General features: G+C 50.3%; 5 non-coding genes across 5 annotated transcripts; all 5 read left to right on the forward strand.

Annotated features, from left to right (window-relative positions):
* The first annotated feature begins 898 nt into the window (after positions 1–898).
* LOC138095569 (small nucleolar RNA SNORD116) lies at positions 899–987 on the forward strand. The gene has a single exon (XR_011146328.1). It is a non-coding gene; the product is annotated as a small nucleolar RNA SNORD116 (small nucleolar RNA).
* Positions 988–3632: 2645 nt separating this feature from the next.
* LOC138095670 (small nucleolar RNA SNORD116) lies at positions 3633–3725 on the forward strand. The gene has a single exon (XR_011146410.1). It is a non-coding gene; the product is annotated as a small nucleolar RNA SNORD116 (small nucleolar RNA).
* A 2648-nt stretch (positions 3726–6373) lies between these two features.
* Positions 6374–6466, forward strand: LOC138095671 (small nucleolar RNA SNORD116). Its single transcript, XR_011146411.1, has one exon. It is a non-coding gene; the product is annotated as a small nucleolar RNA SNORD116 (small nucleolar RNA).
* A 2644-nt stretch (positions 6467–9110) lies between these two features.
* Positions 9111–9203, forward strand: LOC138095672 (small nucleolar RNA SNORD116). The gene has a single exon (XR_011146412.1). It is a non-coding gene; the product is annotated as a small nucleolar RNA SNORD116 (small nucleolar RNA).
* A 2647-nt stretch (positions 9204–11850) lies between these two features.
* Positions 11851–11943, forward strand: LOC138095673 (small nucleolar RNA SNORD116). The gene has a single exon (XR_011146413.1). It is a non-coding gene; the product is annotated as a small nucleolar RNA SNORD116 (small nucleolar RNA).
* Positions 11944–19706: the final 7763 nt, after the last annotated feature.

Here is a 19706-nt window from a genome sequence, read left to right on the forward strand (position 1 = left end):
TGCAGGGCAACCTTGAGCAGTCAGGTCAATGTGCTTTGATCAGAGGGTGGGTGTCATGGGGATCAGGAGCCCAGAGCCTATTTGAACAGGCCCTCTGGATGAATATTGCATGGGGCTTGTTGAAGGCGGCATGCTTCATCTGCCATTTTATGTGACGGCAGGAGGTCAGGGCTCTGTGGAGAAGTCATGCCTATTCAGACACTGAGGCCTTTGCAAAGGGGCTCTGACACAGAGACCCCTAGGAGTTTCAGAGGCACACCCAGGATCCTGAAGAGTATATCTTTGTTGGTAGACCAGAACACACGCACTCAGCCCCACATTGAATCCCCTGGCCACATACGCCTTTCAGAGAGATAGATACCCATAGGCACTTGAAACTAGTTTCCTACACTCCTGGTGACAGATAGGTATCCAGTCATATGTAAGGGATCAAGACAGTTGGGGCTCAGACCCAGAACTTCCCCCAGAGAACCATGGGCATCAGTATTGTTCAGCAAGAACGAGGGAACACATCTGAAGCCTGCCTGTGCTTTCTGTCCTCTTGTCAGGTGACATTGCCCGGTATGACTGCCCGTCACCCAGGATACGAAGCCCTGCCCGTGAGGTGGTGATTCAAGGTGCAAGGGAGTCCAACAAGAAGTGTGGAGGGCCCAGGTTGCTACCTCTACTTTTTGGATCACTGAGCATGGAATGCCTTCAGCTAACCCAAGATGTGTCATGGATTTACAGTTTCGTGGGACTGCCTGAGTAGCTGTAAGTTTAGATGGACTGTTCTTCTGGCCAAGAAGCCTAGGAGCTCTGAGTTCCCCCAGCTGCTGGGGGACTCCCAGGTCACTTGCTCCTCCTGGGGGCTGGCCTGCCTTCCTGGCTAAAGTGTACAGTGAACCAGCAGGTGCTCAGATCGATGATGGCATGCTCACATGCGTTCCCTGGAAAATCTGAACAAAATGAGTGAGAAATTGATATCATCTCATCGAAACAAGGTCTAGCATGTTGTCTCCTCTGGGGCTAAGGGCAGGACTAGTTAGAAGTGCGGGCAGCTTCAATTGTGTCACACACATGCATAGAGCACTGGGGTCACCACCACTTGCGAGGCTCCTGTCTGAGGGTGGGCATGTACAGATGTTTGAGCAGTCTTCTTGGAATGAGAGCTGCATGGTGAATGCCACTGAAGAGCAGAAGAGGCTTGTCCAATGGTGATAAGAGTTACAGTATATCCTGGCCTAGGACCATGGACCTCTTGACTAAAAAGGCACATTTCGTCCTGGTTCCTGCAATGAGTGCACTAGTTGGGGCTGTGCTGATGTGGAAACTGAAGCGAGGAAGGTTTTGTAATATCTGATCGGAGCCCCAGGTCAGATCAGAGGCCCTCGCCATTGCAGCCCTTTGGGTTGGTGAGATTCCCGAGTGGCCTGTGTACTGTAGCAGTTGCAGGGACCTAGTGAAACATTGGCAGGGGCAAAAGGAAATAGGTCTAGTTTCTGTTCTTGGCAGTTCCTGTACTGCAACTCCTGTCACAGTGTTGAGCCTTGCAGGACACTGTGGACTGTGAGGTGATCGTAGCCATACATTCCTCCTGTGGGTTGGCCAGAGGCCTAGAGCAGAATGGTTGTGCAGGTGAAGATAGATGTAGTATGATTTCCTGGGACAGTCTGTCCCCTGATATTCAGGCACTGTTGTTCTGTCTTCAGTGATACATACTGTGGTCCTTTTGGAGCTGCTGGTTGCTGGGTGCAGAGGACAAGGCATTGCTGGTGGTTGGGAGACTCGGTGATAGTGACCTTTGTGGCCTGATGCCAGTAAAAGGTCTTTCAAACTGTATCTTTGGTGCCTTGAAGAGTTACAATAACTAGGCCTAGGAGCCAGCCCTCTGGGTGGTAATAAGGTATGTGCCCCCATTTAGCCCTTGGGACCGGAATTTACAAAGTGTATGAGTTCCCGAAGAATGGGGCCAGCAAGACAGCCTGGATCCCACCCAGGTGTTCACCACCCTGGCAGTGACATATCAACCTTGGAAGACCATGGTTGTGGTAGAGATCCGGAATTGGTTGGCATACCACGCTGCTTCAATGTAGTAGCCATTGGCTCCCCTGACATGATGATGGGAAACCTGGCAAATCCAAGGTCTTCCCCTGCCTGTTTTTTTGAAGTCTTCCTGGAAGCAGCCTTAGTGATCTGTGAGCGCTTGGTGGTCTTGCGTGGTGGGGACAAGCTGCCAGGCAGGATGGCACGGTGTTGCCGTAATCAAAGCCACCTTCTTCCTGTGGGTCTTGCTGAGTGCTGATTGCCCTGTGTGAGTAGAGCCCTTGGAGGCTTCTGATGTGGGTGAGTCACCCTTGGGGGCAGAAGGAGTTCAATTTAGACCAAGTCTTGCTTTAAGGGAGCTTTCTCTAGGGTGTGGTTGGTACCCAGGGCCCTGCAGGCTGTGGATCTGAGCATAATCTGGCCAGGAAATGGGCCCCGTTTCTGTGGGAGTGACCCCTGGATCCTGGTACCTGAGGATGACCACCTCTTGTCTTGCGCTTTCCGGCGGAGCCCCGGAGACCGACTGGGCTAATTGCACAGGAAGAGGCGCATGCCCTGTATTCTTCTGCTCTGCGAGCGTATGGTGGGCTGCATCTGGCCCAAGGCCAAGTTAACCACACTGTAGGCCTTCTCCAGAAAGTATCTCTGTTTGGGGAGGAGGTGGGACTTGTGGCAAGGACGGACACCTGAGCTGTAATAGTAGCTGGGGTAGTATCATGGTAAGGGACATTCACACAGATGCTCCGCAAGGGGGCCTTAGGTGTTCAGGTTCCTGTACTTTGGTCAGACCGCATGGATCATGTAGATCGGGAGCCCAGAGCCTATGTCAACCCTTCAGTGTAATTTTGCATGGTGTTTTGTGGGAGTGTGGGAGTTCAGGTCTCCATGGAGAAGATGTGTGTGTTCAGACACCAGGGCCTTTGCTCAGGGGCTCTGAGACACGGAAATACACGGAAAGAGTTCCAAAGGCACCCAGAATCCTGAGAGCACATCGTTGTTGGTACAGTAGAACACGAGTACTCAGACCCACATCAAATCTCCCGACACGCTTGCACACTCAGTCAGACAGACATCCACAGTCACATGAACCTAACTTTCTTCACTTGTGCCAACACATAGGTATCCAGTCGTACATAAGGGATACTACAGTTGGGAAGTGAAAAAGGCCTTCCCTCAGGGAACTGTGGGCATCAATATTGCTTAGCGAGAAGCTGGGTACACATCTGAAGCTTGCCTGTGCTTTCTGTCTCCTTGTCAGGTGAAGTTCCCAAGTGTGAGTGTCTGTCACTCAGAAAATGGAGCCCCGCTCGTGAGATGGTGACTCGAGGTGCTAGGGAGTCCGGCGAGAAGTGTGGCGGGCCCAGGTTGCTGCCACTGCTTTTTGGATCACCGAGCTCGGTACGCCTTCCCCTGCCCCAAGACGTGTCAGGATTTCAGGTTTCCTGAGACTGCCTGAGTGGCTGTATGTATGGAGGGACCATTCCTTTTGCTGAGAAGCCTGGGGGCTCTGAGTTCCCCTGGGTGTTGGGGGACTCCAAAGTAACTGGCTCCTCTTGGGAGCAGCCCTGCCTGCCCCGTGGAGGTGGGCAGTGAGCCAGCACGTGCTCGGATCGATGATGACACCCTCACATGCATTCCTTGGAAAATCTGAACAAAATGAGTGAGAACTCACTACCGTCTCCTCATCGAAACTGAGGTCCAGCACGTTGCCTCCCTTGGGGTTAAGGGCGGGGCTGGTTAGCAGTGAGGGCATCTCCCGCTGTGTCACACACACACATGGAGGAGCCAGGTCACCACCATTTGCGAGGCTCCCGTCTGAGGGTGGGCCGTGTACAGACGTTGGAGTGGCTCTTGGAATGCGAGGTCCATGTAAAGGCACTGAGGAGCATAGAGGCATTCGGCTTGTCCAGTGGTGGCAGGAGTCACAGTAGGTCCTGGCTGAGCTCTTGAGCTCTTCACTCGAAAAGGTGTGTTTCCTCCCCATTAATGCTGCTAGTTGCGCTCATTGGGGTAGTGGTGATATGAAATCTGAAGCACAAAAGTTTCTGTGGTTTCTGATCGGAGCCCCAGGTCAGATCTGAGGCCCTCGCCATTGCAGCCCTTTGGGTTGGTGAGATTCCCGAGTGGCCTGTGTACTGTAGCAGTTGCAGGGACCTAGTGGAACGTTGGCAGGGGCAAAAGGAAATAGGTCTAGTTTCTGTTCTTGGCAGTTCCTGTATTGCAACTCCTGTCACAGTGTTGAGCCTTGCAGGACACTGTGGACTGTGAGGTGATCGTAGCCATACATTCCTCCCGTGGGTTGGCCAGAGGCCTAGAGCAGAATGGTTGTGCAGGTGAAGATAGATGTAGTATGATTTCCTGGGACAGTCTGTCCCCTGATATTCAGGCACTGTTGTTCTGTCTTCAGTGATACATACTGTGGTCCTTTTGGAGCTGCTGGTTGCTGGGTGCAGAGGACAGGGCATTGCTGGTGGTTGGGAGACTCGGTGATAGTGACCTTTGTGGCCTGATGCCAGTAAAAGGTCTTTCAAACTGTATCTTTGGTGCCTCGAAGAGTTACAGTAACTAGGCCTAGGAGCCAGCCCTCTGGGTGGTAATAAGGTATGTGCCCCCATTTAGCCCTTGGGACCGGAATTTACAAAGTGTATGAGTTCCCGAAGAATGGGGCCAGCAAGACAGCCTGGATCCCACCCAGGTGTTCACCACCCTGGCAGTGACATATCAACCTTGGAAGACCATGGTTATGGTAGAGATCCGGAATTGGTTGGCATACCACGCTGCTTCAATGTAGTAGCCATTGGCTCCCCTGACATGATGATGGGAAACCTGGCAAATCCAAGGTCTTCCCCTGCCTGTTTTTTTGAAGTCTTCCTGGAAGCAGCCTTAGTGATCTGTGAGCGCTTGGTGGTCTTGCGTGGTGGGGACAAGCTGCCAGGCAGGATGGCACGGTGTTGCCGTAATCAAAGCCACCTTCTTCCTGTGGGTCTTGCTGAGTGCTGATTGCCCTGTGTGAGTAGAGCCCTTGGAGGCTTCTGATGTGGGTGAGTCACCCTTGGGGGCAGAAGGAGTTCAATTTAGACCAAGTCTTGCTTTAAGGGAGCTTTCTCTAGGGTGTGGTTGGTACCCAGGGCCCTGCAGGCTGTGGATCTGAGCATAATCTGGCCAGGAAATGGGCCCCGTTTCTGTGGGAGTGACCCCTGGATCCTGGTACCTGAGGATGACCACCTCTTGTCTTGCGCTTTCCGGCGGAGCCCCGGAGACCGACTGGGCTAATTGCACAGGAAGAGGCGCATGCCCTGTATTCTTCTGCTCTGCGAGCGTATGGTGGGCTGCATCTGGCCCAAGGCCAAGTTAACCACACTGTAGGCCTTCTCCAGAAAGTATCTCTGTTTGGGGAGGAGGTGGGACTTGTGGCAAGGACGGACACCTGAGCTGTAATAGTAGCTGGGGTAGTATCATGGTAAGGGACATTCACACAGATGCTCCGCAAGGGGGCCTTAGGTGTTCAGGTTCCTGTACTTTGGTCAGACCGCATGGATCATGTAGATCGGGAGCCCAGAGCCTATGTCAACCCTTCAGTGTAATTTTGCATGGTGTTTTGTGGGAGTGTGGGAGTTCAGGTCTCCATGGAGAAGATGTGTGTGTTCAGACACCAGGGCCTTTGCTCAGGGGCTCTGAGACACGGAAATACACGGAAAGAGTTCCAAAGGCACCCAGAATCCTGAGAGCACATCGTTGTTGGTACAGTAGAACACGAGTACTCAGACCCACATCAACTCTCCCGACACGCTTGCACACACAGTCAGACAGACATCCACAGTCACATGAACCTAACTTTCTTCACTTGTGCCAACACATAGGTATCCAGTCGTACGTAAGGGATACTACAGTTGGGAAGTGAAAAAGGCCTTCCCTCAGGGAACTGTGGGCATCAATATTGCTTAGCGAGAAGCTGGGTACACATCTGAAGCTTGCCTGTGCTTTCTGTCCCCTTGTCAGGTGAAGTTCCCAAGTGTGAGTGTCTGTCACTCAGAAAATGGAGCCCCGCTCGTGAGATGGTGACTCGAGGTGCTAGGGAGTCCGGCGAGAAGTGTGGCGGGCCCAGGTTGCTGCCACTGCTTTTTGGATCACCGAGCTCGGTACGCCTTCCCCTGCCCCAAGACGTGTCAGGATTTCAGGTTTCCTGAGACTGCCTGAGTGGCTGTATGTATGGAGGGACCATTCCTTTTGCTGAGAAGCCTGGGGGCTCTGAGTTCCCCTGGGTGCTGGGGGACTCCAAAGTAACTGGCTCCTCTTGGGAGCAGCCCTGCCTGCCCCGTGGAGGTGGGCAGTGAGCCAGCACGTGCTCGGATCGATGATGACACCCTCACATGCATTCCTTGGAAAATCTGAACAAAATGAGTGAGAACTCACTACCGTCTCCTCATCGAAACTGAGGTCCAGCACGTTGCCTCCCTTGGGGTTAAGGGCGGGGCTGGTTAGCAGTGAGGGCATCTCCCGCTGTGTCACACACACACATGGAGGAGCCAGGTCACCACCATTTGCGAGGCTCCCGTCTGAGGGTGGGCCGTGTACAGACGTTGGAGTGGCTCTTGGAATGCGAGGTCCATGTAAAGGCACTGAGGAGCATAGAGGCATTCGGCTTGTCCAGTGGTGGCAGGAGTCACAGTAGGTCCTGGCTGAGCTCTTGAGCTCTTCACTCGAAAAGGTGTGTTTCCTCCCCATTAATGCTGCTAGTTGCGCTCATTGGGGTAGTGGTGATATGAAATCTGAAGCACAAAAGTTTCTGTGGTTTCTGATCGGAGCCCCAGGTCAGATCTGAGGCCCTCGCCATTGCAGCCCTTTGGGTTGGTGAGATTCCCGAGTGGCCTGTGTACTGTAGCAGTTGCAGGGACCTAGTGGAACGTTGGCAGGGGCAAAAGGAAATAGGTCTAGTTTCTGTTCTTGGCAGTTCCTGTATTGCAACTCCTGTCACAGTGTTGAGCCTTGCAGGACACTGTGGACTGTGAGGTGATCGTAGCCATACATTCCTCCCGTGGGTTGGCCAGAGGCCTAGAGCAGAATGGTTGTGCAGGTGAAGATAGATGTAGTATGATTTCCTGGGACAGTCTGTCCCCTGATATTCAGGCACTGTTGTTCTGTCTTCAGTGATACATACTGTGGTCCTTTTGGAGCTGCTGGTTGCTGGGTGCAGAGGACAGGGCATTGCTGGTGGTTGGGAGACTCGGTGATAGTGACCTTTGTGGCCTGATGCCAGTAAAAGGTCTTTCAAACTGTATCTTTGGTGCCTCGAAGAGTTACAGTAACTAGGCCTAGGAGCCAGCCCTCTGGGTGGTAATAAGGTATGTGCCCCCATTTAGCCCTTGGGACCGGAATTTACAAAGTGTATGAGTTCCCGAAGAATGGGGCCAGCAAGACAGCCTGGATCCCACCCAGGTGTTCACCACCCTGGCAGTGACATATCAACCTTGGAAGACCATGGTTGTGGTAGAGATCCGGAATTGGTTGGCATACCACGCTGCTTCAATGTAGTAGCCATTGGCTCCCCTGACATGATGATGGGAAACCTGGCAAATCCAAGGTCTTCCCCTGCCTGTTTTTTTGAAGTCTTCCTGGAAGCAGCCTTAGTGATCTGTGAGCGCTTGGTGGTCTTGCGTGGTGGGGACAAGCTGCCAGGCAGGATGGCATGGTGTTGCCGTAATCAAAGCCACCTTCTTCCTGTGGGTCTTGCTGAGTGCTGATTGCCCTGTGTGAGTAGAGCCCTTGGAGGCTTCTGATGTGGGTGAGTCACCCTTGGGGGCAGAAGGAGTTCAATTTAGACCAAGTCTTGCTTTAAGGGAGCTTTCTCTAGGGTGTGGTTGGTACCCAGGGCCCTGCAGGCTGTGGATCTGAGCATAATCTGGCCAGGAAATGGGCCCCGTTTCTGTGGGAGTGACCCCTGGATCCTGGTACCTGAGGATGACCACCTCTTGTCTTGCACTTTCCGGCGGAGCCCCGGAGGCTGACTGGGCTAATTGCACAGGAAGAGGCGCATGCCCTGTATTCTTCTGCTCTGCGAGCGTATGGTGGGCTGCATCTGGCCCAAGGCCAAGTTAACCACACTGTAGGCCTTCTCCAGAAAGTATCTCTGTTTGGGGAGGAGGTGGGACTTGTGGCAAGGACGGACACCTGAGCTGTAATAGTAGCTGGGGTAGTATCATGGTAAGGGACATTCACACAGATGCTCCGCAAGGGGGCCTTAGGTGTTCAGGTTCCTGTACTTTGGTCAGACCGCATGGATCATGTAGATCGGGAGCCCAGAGCCTATGTCAACCCTTCAGTGTAATTTTGCATGGTGTTTTGTGGGAGTGTGGGAGTTCAGGTCTCCATGGAGAAGATGTGTGTGTTCAGACACCAGGGCCTTTGCTCAGGGGCTCTGAGACACGGAAATACACGGAAAGAGTTCCAAAGAAACCCAGAATCCTGAGAGCACATCGTTGTTGGTACAGTAGAACACGAGTACTCAGACCCAAATCAAATCTCCCGACACGCTTGCACACTCAGACAGACATCCACAGTCACATGAACCTAACTTTCTTCACTTGTGCCAACACATAGGTATCCAGTCGTACGTAAGGGATACTACAGTTGGGAAGCGAAAAAGGCCTTCCCTCAGGGAACTGTGGGCATCAATATTGCTTAGCGAGGAGCTGGGTACACATCTGAAGCTTGCCTGTGCTTTCTGTCCCCTTGTCAGGTGAAGTTCCCAAGTGTGAGTGTCTGTCACTCAGAAAATGGAGCCCCGCTCGTGAGATGGTGACTCGAGGTGCTAGGGAGTCCGGCGAGAAGTGTGGCGGGCCCAGGTTGCTGCCACTGCTTTTTGGATCACCGAGCTCGGTACGCCTTCCCCTGCCCCAAGACGTGTCAGGATTTCAGGTTTCCTGAGACTGCCTGAGTGGCTGTATGTATGGAGGGACCATTCCTTTTGCTGAGAAGCCTGGGGGCTGTGAGTTCCCCTGGGTGTTGGGGGACTCCAAAGTCACTGGCTCCTCCTGGGAGCGGCCCTGCCTGCCCCGTGGAGGTGGGCAGTGAGCCAGCACGTGCTCGGATCGATGATGACACCCTCACATGCATTCCTTGGAAAATCTGAACAAAATGAGTGAGAACTCACTACCGTCTCCTCATCGAAACTGAGGTCCAGCACGTTGCCTCCCTTGGGGTTAAGGGCGGGGCTGGTTAGCAATGAGGGCATCTCCCACTGTGTCACACACACACATGGAGGAGCCAGGTCACCACCATTTGCGAGGCTCCCGTCTGAGGGTGGGCCGTGTACAGACGTTGGAGTGGCTCTTGGAATGCGAGGTCATGTAAAGGCACTGAGGAGCATAGAGGCATTCGGCTTGTCCAGTGGTGGCAGGAGTCACAGTAGGTCCTGGCTGAGCTCTTGAGCTCTTCACTCGCAAAGGTGTGTTTCCTCCCCGTTAATGCTGCTAATTGCGCTCGTTGGGGTAGTGGTGATATGAAATCTGAAGCACAAAATTTTCTGTGGTTGCTGATCGGAGCCCCAGGTCAGATCTGAGGCCCTCGCCATTGCAGCCCTTTGGGTTGGTGAGATTCTCGAGTGGCCTGTGTACTGTAGCAGTTGCAGGGACCTAGTGGAACGTTGGCAGGGGCAAAAGGAAATAGGTCTAGTTTCTGTTCTTGGCAGTTCCTGTATTGCAACTCCTGTCACAGTGTTGAGCCTTGCAGGACACTGTGGACTGTGAGGTGATCGTAGCCATACATTCCTCCCGTGGGTTGGCCAGAGGCCTAGAGCAGAATGGTTGTGCAGGTGAAGATAGGTGTAGTATGATTTCCTGGGACAGTCTGTCCCCTGATATTCAGGCACTGTTGTTCTGTCTTCAGTGATACATACTGTGGTCCTTTTGGAGCTGCTGGTTGCTGGGTGCAAAGGACAGGGCATTGCTGGTGGTTGGGAGACTCGGTGATAGTGACCTTTGTGGCCTGATGCCAGTAAAAGGTCTTTCAAACTGTATCTTTGGTGCCTTGAAGAGTTACAATAACTAGGCCTAGGAGCCAGCCCTCTGGGTGGTAATAAGGTATGTGCCCCCATTTAGCCCTTGGGACCGGAATTTACAAAGTGTATGAGTTCCCAAAGAATGGGGCCAGCAAGACAGCCCGGATCCCACCCAGGTGTTCACCACCCTGGCAGTGACATATCAACCTTGGAAGACCATGGTTGTGGTAGAGATCCGGAATTGGTTGGCATACCACGCTGCTTCAATGTAGTAGCCATTGGCTCCCCTGACATGATGATGGGAAACCTGGCAAATCCAAGGTCTTCCCCTGCCTGTTTTTTTGAAGTCTTCCTGGAAGCAGCCTTAGTGATCTGTGAGCGCTTGGTGGTCTTGCGTGGTGGGGACAAGCTGCCAGGCAGGATGGCACGGTGTTGCCGTAATCAAAGCCACCTTCTTCCTGTGGGTCTTGCTGAGTGCTGATTGCCCTGTGTGAGTAGAGCCCTTGGAGGCTTCTGATGTGGGTGAGTCACCCTTGGGGGCAGAAGGAGTTCAATTTAGACCAAGTCTTGCTTTAAGGGAGCTTTCTCTAGGGTGTGGTTGGTACCCAGGGCCCTGCAGGCTGTGGATCTGAGCATAATCTGGCCAGGAAATGGGCCCCGTTTCTGTGGGAGTGACCCCTGGATCCTGGTACCTGAGGATGACCACCTCTTGTCTTGCACTTTCCGGCGGAGCCCCGGAGGCTGACTGGGCTAATTGCACAGGAAGAGGCGCATGCCCTGTATTCTTCTGCTCTGCGAGCGTATGGTGGGCTGCATCTGGCCCAAGGCCAAGTTAACCACACTGTAGGCCTTCTCCAGAAAGTATCTCTGTTTGGGGAGGAGGTGGGACTTGTGGCAAGGACGGACACCTGAGCTGTAATAGTAGCTGGGGTAGTATCATGGTAAGGGACATTCACACAGATGCTCCGCAAGGGGGCCTTAGGTGTTCAGGTTCCTGTACTTTGGTCAGACCGCATGGATCATGTAGATCGGGAGCCCAGAGCCTATGTCAACCCCTCAATGTAATTTTGCATGGTGTTTTGTGGGAGTGTGGGAGTTCAGGTCTCCATGGAGAAGATGTGTGTGTTCAGACACCAGGGCCTTTGCTCAGGGGCTCTGAGACACGGAAATACACGGAAAGAGTTCCAAAGGCACCCAGAATCCTGAGAGCACATCGTTGTTGGTACAGTAGAACACGAGTACTCAGACCCACATCAAATCTCCCGACACGCTTGCACACTCAGTCAGACAGACATCCACAGTCACATGAACCTAACTTTCTTCACTTGTGCCAACACATAGGTATCCAGTCGTACATAAGGGATACTACAGTTGGGAAGCAAAAAAGGCCTTCCTCAGGGATCTGTGGGCATCAATATTGCTTAGCGAGAAGCTGGGTACACATCTGAAGCTTGCCTGTGCTTTCTGTCCCCTTGTCAGGTGAAGTTCCCAAGTGTGAGTGTCTGTCACTCAGAAAATGGAGCCCCGCTCGTGAGATGGTGACTCGAGGTGCTAGGGAGTCCGGCGAGAAGTGTGGCGGGCCCAGGTTGCTGCCACTGCTTTTTGGATCACCGAGCTCGGTACGCCTTCCCCTGCCCCAAGATGTGTCATGGATTTCAGGTTTCCTGAGACTGCCTGAGTGGCTGTATGTATGGAGGGACCATTCCTTTTGCTGAGAAGCCTGGGGGCTGTGAGTTCCCCTGGGTGTTGGGGGACTCCAAAGTCACTGGCTCCTCCTGAGAGTGGTGCTGCCTGTCCTGCAGAGGTGGGCAGCGAGCCAGCACGTGCTCGGATCGATGATGACACCCTCACATGCATTCCTTGGAAAATCTGAACAAAATGAGTGAGAACTCACTACCGTCTCCTCATCGAAACTGAGGTCCAGCACGTTGCCTCCCTTGGGGTTAAGGGCGGGGCTGGTTAGCAGTGAGGGCATCTCCCACTGTGTCACACACACACATGGAGGAGCCAGGTCACCACCATTTGCGAGGCTCCCGTCTGAGGGTGGGCTGTGTACAGACGTTGGAGTGGCTCTTGGAATGCGAGGTCCATGTAAAGGCACTGAGGAGCATAGAGGCATTCGGCTTGTCCAGTGGTGGCAGGAGTCACAGTAGGTCCTGGCTGAGCTCTTGAGCTCTTCACTCGCAAAGGTGTGTTTCCTCCCCGTTAATGCTGCTAGTTGCGCTCGTTGGGGTAGTGGTGATATGAAATCTGAAGCACAAAAATTTCTGTGGTTTCTGATCGGAGCCCCAGGTCAGATCTGAGGCCTTCGCCATTGCGGCCCTTGGGTCGGTGAGATTCCTGGGTGCCCTGTGGACCTGCAGCAGTTGCAGGGACCTAGGGGAATGGTGGCAGGGGCGAAAGCAATAGGCCTTGTTTCTGCCCTTGGCATTTCCTGTATTGCAACTGCTGTCACAGTCCTTGAGTTTTAGAGGCTGCCGTGGACCTTGCTGTGGTCCTAGGCCTGCATTCCTCCTGCGATTGGCCTGAGGCCTAGAGCAGAGTGGTTGTGCAGACGAGGAAAGGTGCAGTGTGATTTCCTGGGACGGTTTCTCCCCTGAGGCTGTAGGCGCTCCAATTTTTTTCAGTGATACATACTGTGATCCTTTTGGAGCTGCCCTAAGCTGGGTACAGAGGAGAGGGCATTGCTAGTGTCTGGGAGGCTCAGTGTTAGGTGACCTTTGTGGCCTTGGTGGCCTGCTGACAGAAAAAGGACTCTACAAGCGTATCTTTGGTGCCTTGAAGAATTGCAGTAATAGCAGCCAAGGAACCAGCCCTGTTGGCAGTAATGAGATGTGTGCACATGCCCCTTGGCCCTCCTGTGGTCCTTGGGTCTGTAATTTGCCAAGTGCATAAGTTCCTAGGATGGAGCCAGCCAGAAAGACCAGATGGCACTCGGGTGTTCACCACCCTGGCAGTGAAGTAGCAGCCTCTGAGCCCTGTGGTTGTGGTAGATATTGGCATTGGTTGACATAACAAGGCTGCCTCAGTCTAGTAGCCAGTGGCTCCCCTGGCACTATGGTGGTGAAATGCTGTTGCTAAGTCATAAAAGACACCAGGATTCTTGGCCTTCTGGAGGAGAGGAATTCAATCCAGGCCAGGTGATGGTGCTTAATTGCTCAGTTTTTCTGTGATAAAGTTTTATTAAAGTATAAAAGAGATAGCAAAACTTCTGACCTAGACATCAAAATTGAGTAGAAAGAGTGCCCCCCTTCTAGTCTTTAGCAGCAAATTATTTATCTAATAGCAGGCTGCTAATTAGAGAAAAGGAAATATCTCAAAACTCAGAGAGCACCACCAGGCCCCTCACCTACAACTTGCACCTTGAAGGAACCTTGGCACAATGTGAGTCAGCCTGGGCCATAAAAGGATTGACATGAATTTTGAAGAAAGGCAGGTTTCCAAGCAAATACATAGTCTTATTAATGTAGATTACATGCATGTATGCATGCTAAGTCACTTCAGAAGTGTCTGACTCTGTGAGACCCTATGGACAGCAGCCCACCAGGCTCCTCTGTCCATGGGATTCTCTAAGCAAGAACACTGGAGTGGGTTGCCATTTCCTTCTCCTAATTTAGATTAGGAGAACAATTGTATGAGTAAAATGTACTGATTTGTTGAGCCATTATAGGTTCTGAATCTTAGGAGGAACTGACTTAAAGACACTTCAGTTCACTTCAGTTCAGTCACTCACGCATGTCCAACTCTTTACGACCCAATGGACTGTGGCACGCCAGGCCTCCCTGTCCATGATCAACTCCTGGAATTTACTCAAACTCATGTCCGTCGAGTCAGTGATGCCATCCAACCATTTCATCCTCTGTCGTCCCCTTCTTCTCCTACCTTCAATCTTTCCCAGCTTCAGGGTCTTTTCAAATGAGTCAGTGCTTCACTTCAGGTGGCCAAAGTATTGGAGTTTTAGCTTCAGCATCAATTCTTCCAGTGAATATTCAGGGCTGATTTCCTTTAGGATGGACTGGCTAGATCTCTTTGCAGTCCAAGGGACTCTCAAGAGTCTTCTCCAACAGCATAGTTTAAAAGCATCAATTCTTTGGTGCTCAGCTTTCTTTATAGTCCAACTCTCACATCCATACATGACTATTGGAAAAAACATAGCTTTGACTAGATGGACCTTTGTTGGCAAAGTAATGGCTCTGGTTTTTTATAAGTTGTCTAGGTTGGTCATAACTTTTCTTCCAAGGAGCAAGTGTCTTTTAATTTCATGGCTGCAGTCACCATCTGCAGTTATTTTGGGCCCCTCCCAAAAAAAGTCTGTCACCGTTTCCCCATCTATTTCCAATGAAGTGATGGGACCAGATGCCATGATGTTAATTTTCTGAATGTTGAGTTTGAAGCCAACTCTTTCACTCTCTTCTTTTACTTTCATCAAGAGGCTCTTTAGATCTTCTTAGATTTCTGCCATCAGGGTGGGATTATCTGCATATCTGAGATTATTGATATTTCTCCTGGCAATCTTGATTCCAGCTTGTGCTTCACCCAGTCCATCGTTTCTCATGATGTACTCTGCATGTAAGCTAAATAAGCAGGGTGACAATACGCAGCCTTGACATACTCCTTTCCTGATTTGGAACCAGTCTGTAGTTCCATTCCCAGTTCTAACAGTTGCTTCTTGACCTGCATACAGATTTCTCAAGAAGCAAGTCAGTTGGTCTGGTATTCTCATCTTTTCAGAGTTTGTTGGGACCCACACAGTCAAACGCTTTGGCATAGTCAATAAAGCAGAAGTAGATGTTTTTTTGGAACTCTCTTGCTTTTTTGATGATCCGACGAATGTTGCCAATTTGATCTCTAGTTCCTATGCCTTTTCTAAATGCAGCTTAAGTTCACACTTCTCATACTGTTGAAGCCTAGCTTGGAGAATTTTGAGCGTTACTTTGCCAGCGTGTGAGATGAATGCAGTTGTGCGGTAGTTTGAGCATTCTTTGGGATTGGAATGAAAACTGACCTTTTCCAGTCCTGTGGCCATTGCTGAGTTGTCCAGATTTGCTGGCATATTGAGTGCAGTGCTTTCACAGCATCATCTTTTAGGATTTGAAATAGCTCAACTGGAATTCCATCACCTCCACTAGCTTTGTTCATAGTGATGCTTCCTGAGGCCCCCTTGACTTTGAATTACAGGATGTCTGGCTCTAGGTGAGTGATCACACCATTGTGATTATCTGGGTCTGGAGATCTTTTTTTATATAGCTCTTCTGTGTATTCTTGCCACCTCTTCTTAATACCTTCTGCTTCTGTTAAGTCCATACCATTTTTGTTCTTTATTGTGTTCATCTTTGCAAGAAATGTTCCCTTGGTATCTCTAATTTTTTTACAGAGGTCGCTAGTCTTTCCCATTCTATTGTTTTCCTCTATTTCTTTGCGCTGATCACTGAGGAAGGCTTTCTTATCTCTCCTTGCTATTCTTTGGAACTCTGCATCTAAATGAGTATATCTTTACTTTTCTCCTTTGCCTTTCACTTCTGTTCTTTCCACAGCTATTTATAAGGCCTTCTCAGACAACTATTTTGCCTTTTCTTGGGGAAGGTCTTGATCACTGCCTCCTGTACAATGAAATGAACCTCTGTCCATAGTTCTTCAGGCACTCTATCAGATTTAATCCCTTGAATCTATTTGTTACTTCCACTGTATAGTTGTAAGGGATTTGATTTAGGTCATACCTGAGTGGTCTAGTGGTTTTCCCTACTTTATTCAGTGTAAGTCTGAATTTGGCAATAAGGAGTTCATGATGTGAGCCACAATCAGCTCCCACTCTTGATTTTGCTGACTGTATAGAGATTCTCCATCTTTGGCTGCAAAATATATAATCAACCTGATTTCCATATTGACCATCTGGTGATGTCCATGTAAAGAAAGACAGAGTGGAGAATAAATACATAGTTCATTAACATAGCTTAAGAAAAATATTTCCATATGTAATACCCTTTAGTTAGCTCAAAGTTTGAGGAAAGTTAAGTTCATGTGAAACAAATTATTGTCATGGCAACACAGAATTTTAAAAGAACCCTTTTAATTTTGTATAGAGAAGGGAAAAAAATATGACAGCTGTAGTTTGTTTCCTCCTGATACTTAATAGAGAGATAAAAAGTGTCTGACACTTGGAGCCTATTTCCTCCATTTGGGGACCCCTAGCCTTCCTGTCTTTTCTTTTAGGAGAATTATCTTGCTTAGGGAGAGGGTCGTCGTTTTCATTACATACCTGCTTCCAAGCTGATAAGGAGTGTCATCCCTAAATTGGAGAATCAACATATTTTGCTAACTCTCATATTGAGGGTCTGTGATCCAGGGGTCCCAAATAGTAGTTGCAGGAAGTCACTGCAGTTGCAGGAGTTTGAGCAACCATTTGCAACTTAAAAGCCTTCAGGCAGCTAGAAACAAATCCCATTACACAGTTACAGACTCAGGGAGCAAACAGCAAAAACAGAACAATCAGCAAAGTTAATAGTCACATTATATCCATAGATAAGGTACAAAGTGTTGCACTAGTCCATCTTATAAAGAGTCGGACATGACTGAGTGACTTCACTTTCAGTTTTCACTTTCATGCAGTGGAGAAGGAAATGGCAGTCCACTCCAGTGTTCTTGCCTGGAGAATCCTAGGGACGGGGGAGCCTGGTGGGCTGCCGTCTGTGGGGTCACACAGAGTCGGACACGACTGAAGTGACTTAGCAGCAGCAGCAGTCCATCTTATGATTGTTAGATGTCATCAGATTAAGAAGAGGCATCACATATGGTTGTTGTTGTTGAAGGTATTCACAAACTTGGAGAAGGTCCTTTGCTTGAAGTGGAGATGCCTACCATAGGAAGCCTTCCACTGATGAAGAGGGGAGCGCTCTGCAGACCCAGCAGCTAGACCTATTGTGGAATGCAGTGTAGGAGTGAGCCCAGGAAAGGAAGGCATTATCTTGAAGATCGAATGGCAGACTCAGGACTTTCAGAGTCAGCACAAGCAGGCACACATAGATTATCAGGCCCATCCGAAGAGTACTAAGAAAGAGAATAGAAAGTAAAGGCATAAAATGACATCACTTAGTTCTGGTATGGGTGCCACCTCTCAACTCTAGTGTGGTGCATCCACGAATCAATTCTTGGCACTTTGACAGCTGTGCGAGAAGAAAGAATAACCTGGTAAAGGCCTTCCCACAGGGGCTTGAGGGATCCGCACCCCACCCACCCCCCAATCCCAAAGTCTTTATCAGGACCTTGATTCCTGGCTGGAACAATGGTGTGCTTGACTCAGAGGCTGGGTCAGGAGTCACCTCCCAGTATTTTTTAAATGTCTGTTGAAAAGCTGAGAGCTGAGTTACATAGTTGGTTAATTCCAAGTCTTTAGGAAAACTCTAGTGTAAACCCTTAAGAATTTTCTATTTAGCATTTTTAGGAATTATTAATCATCCATCCTTGAACTGTAACCATCCTTTATCAGTAATCTTTACTTCTCTTATTTTATGTCTTTCTAATTTTTTCTCAGAATATTTTGGTTTTGCCTATTCAGTAGGATGTGTCCAGATCAAAGCCATCTGCAGGGGTTTCATAGAGTGCCACCTTTATAGCTTGACAGTCAGCCAGATGATTACCCTCACAGGAGATCATGTACTAGATCCTGTTCAGTAGACCAGACCTAGGCCCATTCAGCCCAGTGAACTCTTGGCTTGAAAAGGTGCATTTCATCCCAGTTTCATCTGCAAGTGGGCTGTGCTGATGTGGAAGCCCTCACTGTTGAGGTCCTTAGGTTTAGTAATATTCCTGAGTGCCTGTGGGCTGCAGCAGTAGCAGGACCTAGTGGAACAGTGGCAGGGGCGAAAAGCAATAGGCTTCCTTTCTGCCCATGGCAGTTGCTGTATAGCAACTCTTGTCACAGTGCATGAATCCTGAAGGCCACTGTAGACTGTGCAGTGGCCCTGGCCCTGTATTCCTCCGACAGGATGGCCAGAGGCCTAGAGCAGAATGGTTGTGCAGGTGAGGAATGGTGCAGTATGATTGCATGGGATGATCTCTCCCCTGAGGCTGCAGGCACTGTCATTGTGGTTCTAACAATATGTACTGTGGTCCTTTTGGAGCTGCTGTCAGCTGGGTACAGAGGAGAGGGCATTACTGCTGTTTGGGGGGCTCAGTCATAGGTAACGCTTGAGGCCTTGGTGACGCAGTGCAAGAAGGACTCTTCAAGCATATCTTTGGTACCTTGAAGAGTTGCACCAAATGAGGCCAAGGAGCCAGCCCTGTGGGTGGTAATGCAGTGTGTGCACATGCTGCTTGGCCCTCATTTAGCCACTAGAGCTGGAATTTGCAAGATGTATGAGTCCTAAATGATGGGGCCAGCCAGACAGCCCACATGGCACCCAGGTGTTTGCCACACTCGCAGTAAAGTATTGACCTTGGAGGCCCGTGGCTGTGGTAGAGATTTGGAATCAGTTGGCATAACAAGACTTCCTCAGTGTAGCAGCCAGTGGCTCCCATCACACTAGGGCGGAGGACCTGGAACATTCAAGGTCATCCCCTGGCTTTTATAAATTCTTCTGGTGATCTGTGAGCACTCAGTGGTTTTACCATGGGGGAAAAGAGGTGAACAGCTGAATAGAGTGGTGTTGACATAAATAAAGCCCACCTTCTTCCTGTGGGTCATCCTGGGTGCTGATTGTCCCTGTGAGCAGAGCTGTGGAGGCTTCAGATGTGGGTGAGTTGCCCTTTGGGGCAGGAGTTCAATTTGGACCAAGCCCTGCGTTTTGCAAGATTTTCCCATAGGGTATGGTCAGCACCCAGAGCCCTGCAGGCAGTGGATCTGAGGATAATCTGGCTGGGAAAGGGGTCCCGTTTCTGTGAGATTGACTACTGGATCCTGGTACCTGAAGAAGACCTGGTCCCATCTTGCACTTTGCGGTGGAGGCCCAGACAGTGATTGGACTGACTGCATGAAGACCTGCATGCTCTGATTCTGCTCTTCGACGGTGAGATGGGCCGTATCTGCCCCGGGGCCAACTTCACCATCAGTTCAGTTCAGTCGCTCAGTCGTGTTCGACTTCTTTGCGACCCCGTGAATCGCAGCACGCCAGGCCTCCCTGTCCATCACCAACTCCCAGAATAACACAAACTCATGTCCATCGAGTTGGTGATGCCATCCAGCCATCTCATCCTCTGTCGTCCCCTTCTCCTCCTGCCCCCGAATGCTCCCAACATCAGAGTCTTTTCCAATGAGTCAACTCTTCACATGAGGTGGCCAAAGTATTGGAGTTTCAGCTTCAACATCAGCCCTTCCAATGAACACCCAGGACTGATTTCCTTTAGGATGAACTGATTGGATCACCTTGAAGTCCAAGGGACTCTCAGGAGTCTTCTCCAACACCACAGTTCAAAGCATCAATTCTTCGGTGCTTAGCTTTCATCACACTCCAACTGTCACATCCATACATGACCCCTGGGAAAACCATAGCCTTGTCTAGACGGACCTTTGTTGGCAAAGTAACGTCTCTGCTTTTTAATATGCTGTCGAGGTTGATCATAACTTTGCTTCCAAGGAGTAAGCATCTTTTAATTTCGTGGCTGCAGTGATTTTGGAGCCCCCAGAAATAAAGTCTGACACTGTTTCCCCATCTATTTCCCATGAAGTGATGGAACCAGATGCCATGATCTT

This window comes from Capricornis sumatraensis, chromosome 19, assembly GCF_032405125.1.
Source record: "Capricornis sumatraensis isolate serow.1 chromosome 19, serow.2, whole genome shotgun sequence".
Lineage (NCBI taxonomy): Eukaryota > Metazoa > Chordata > Mammalia > Artiodactyla > Bovidae > Capricornis > Capricornis sumatraensis.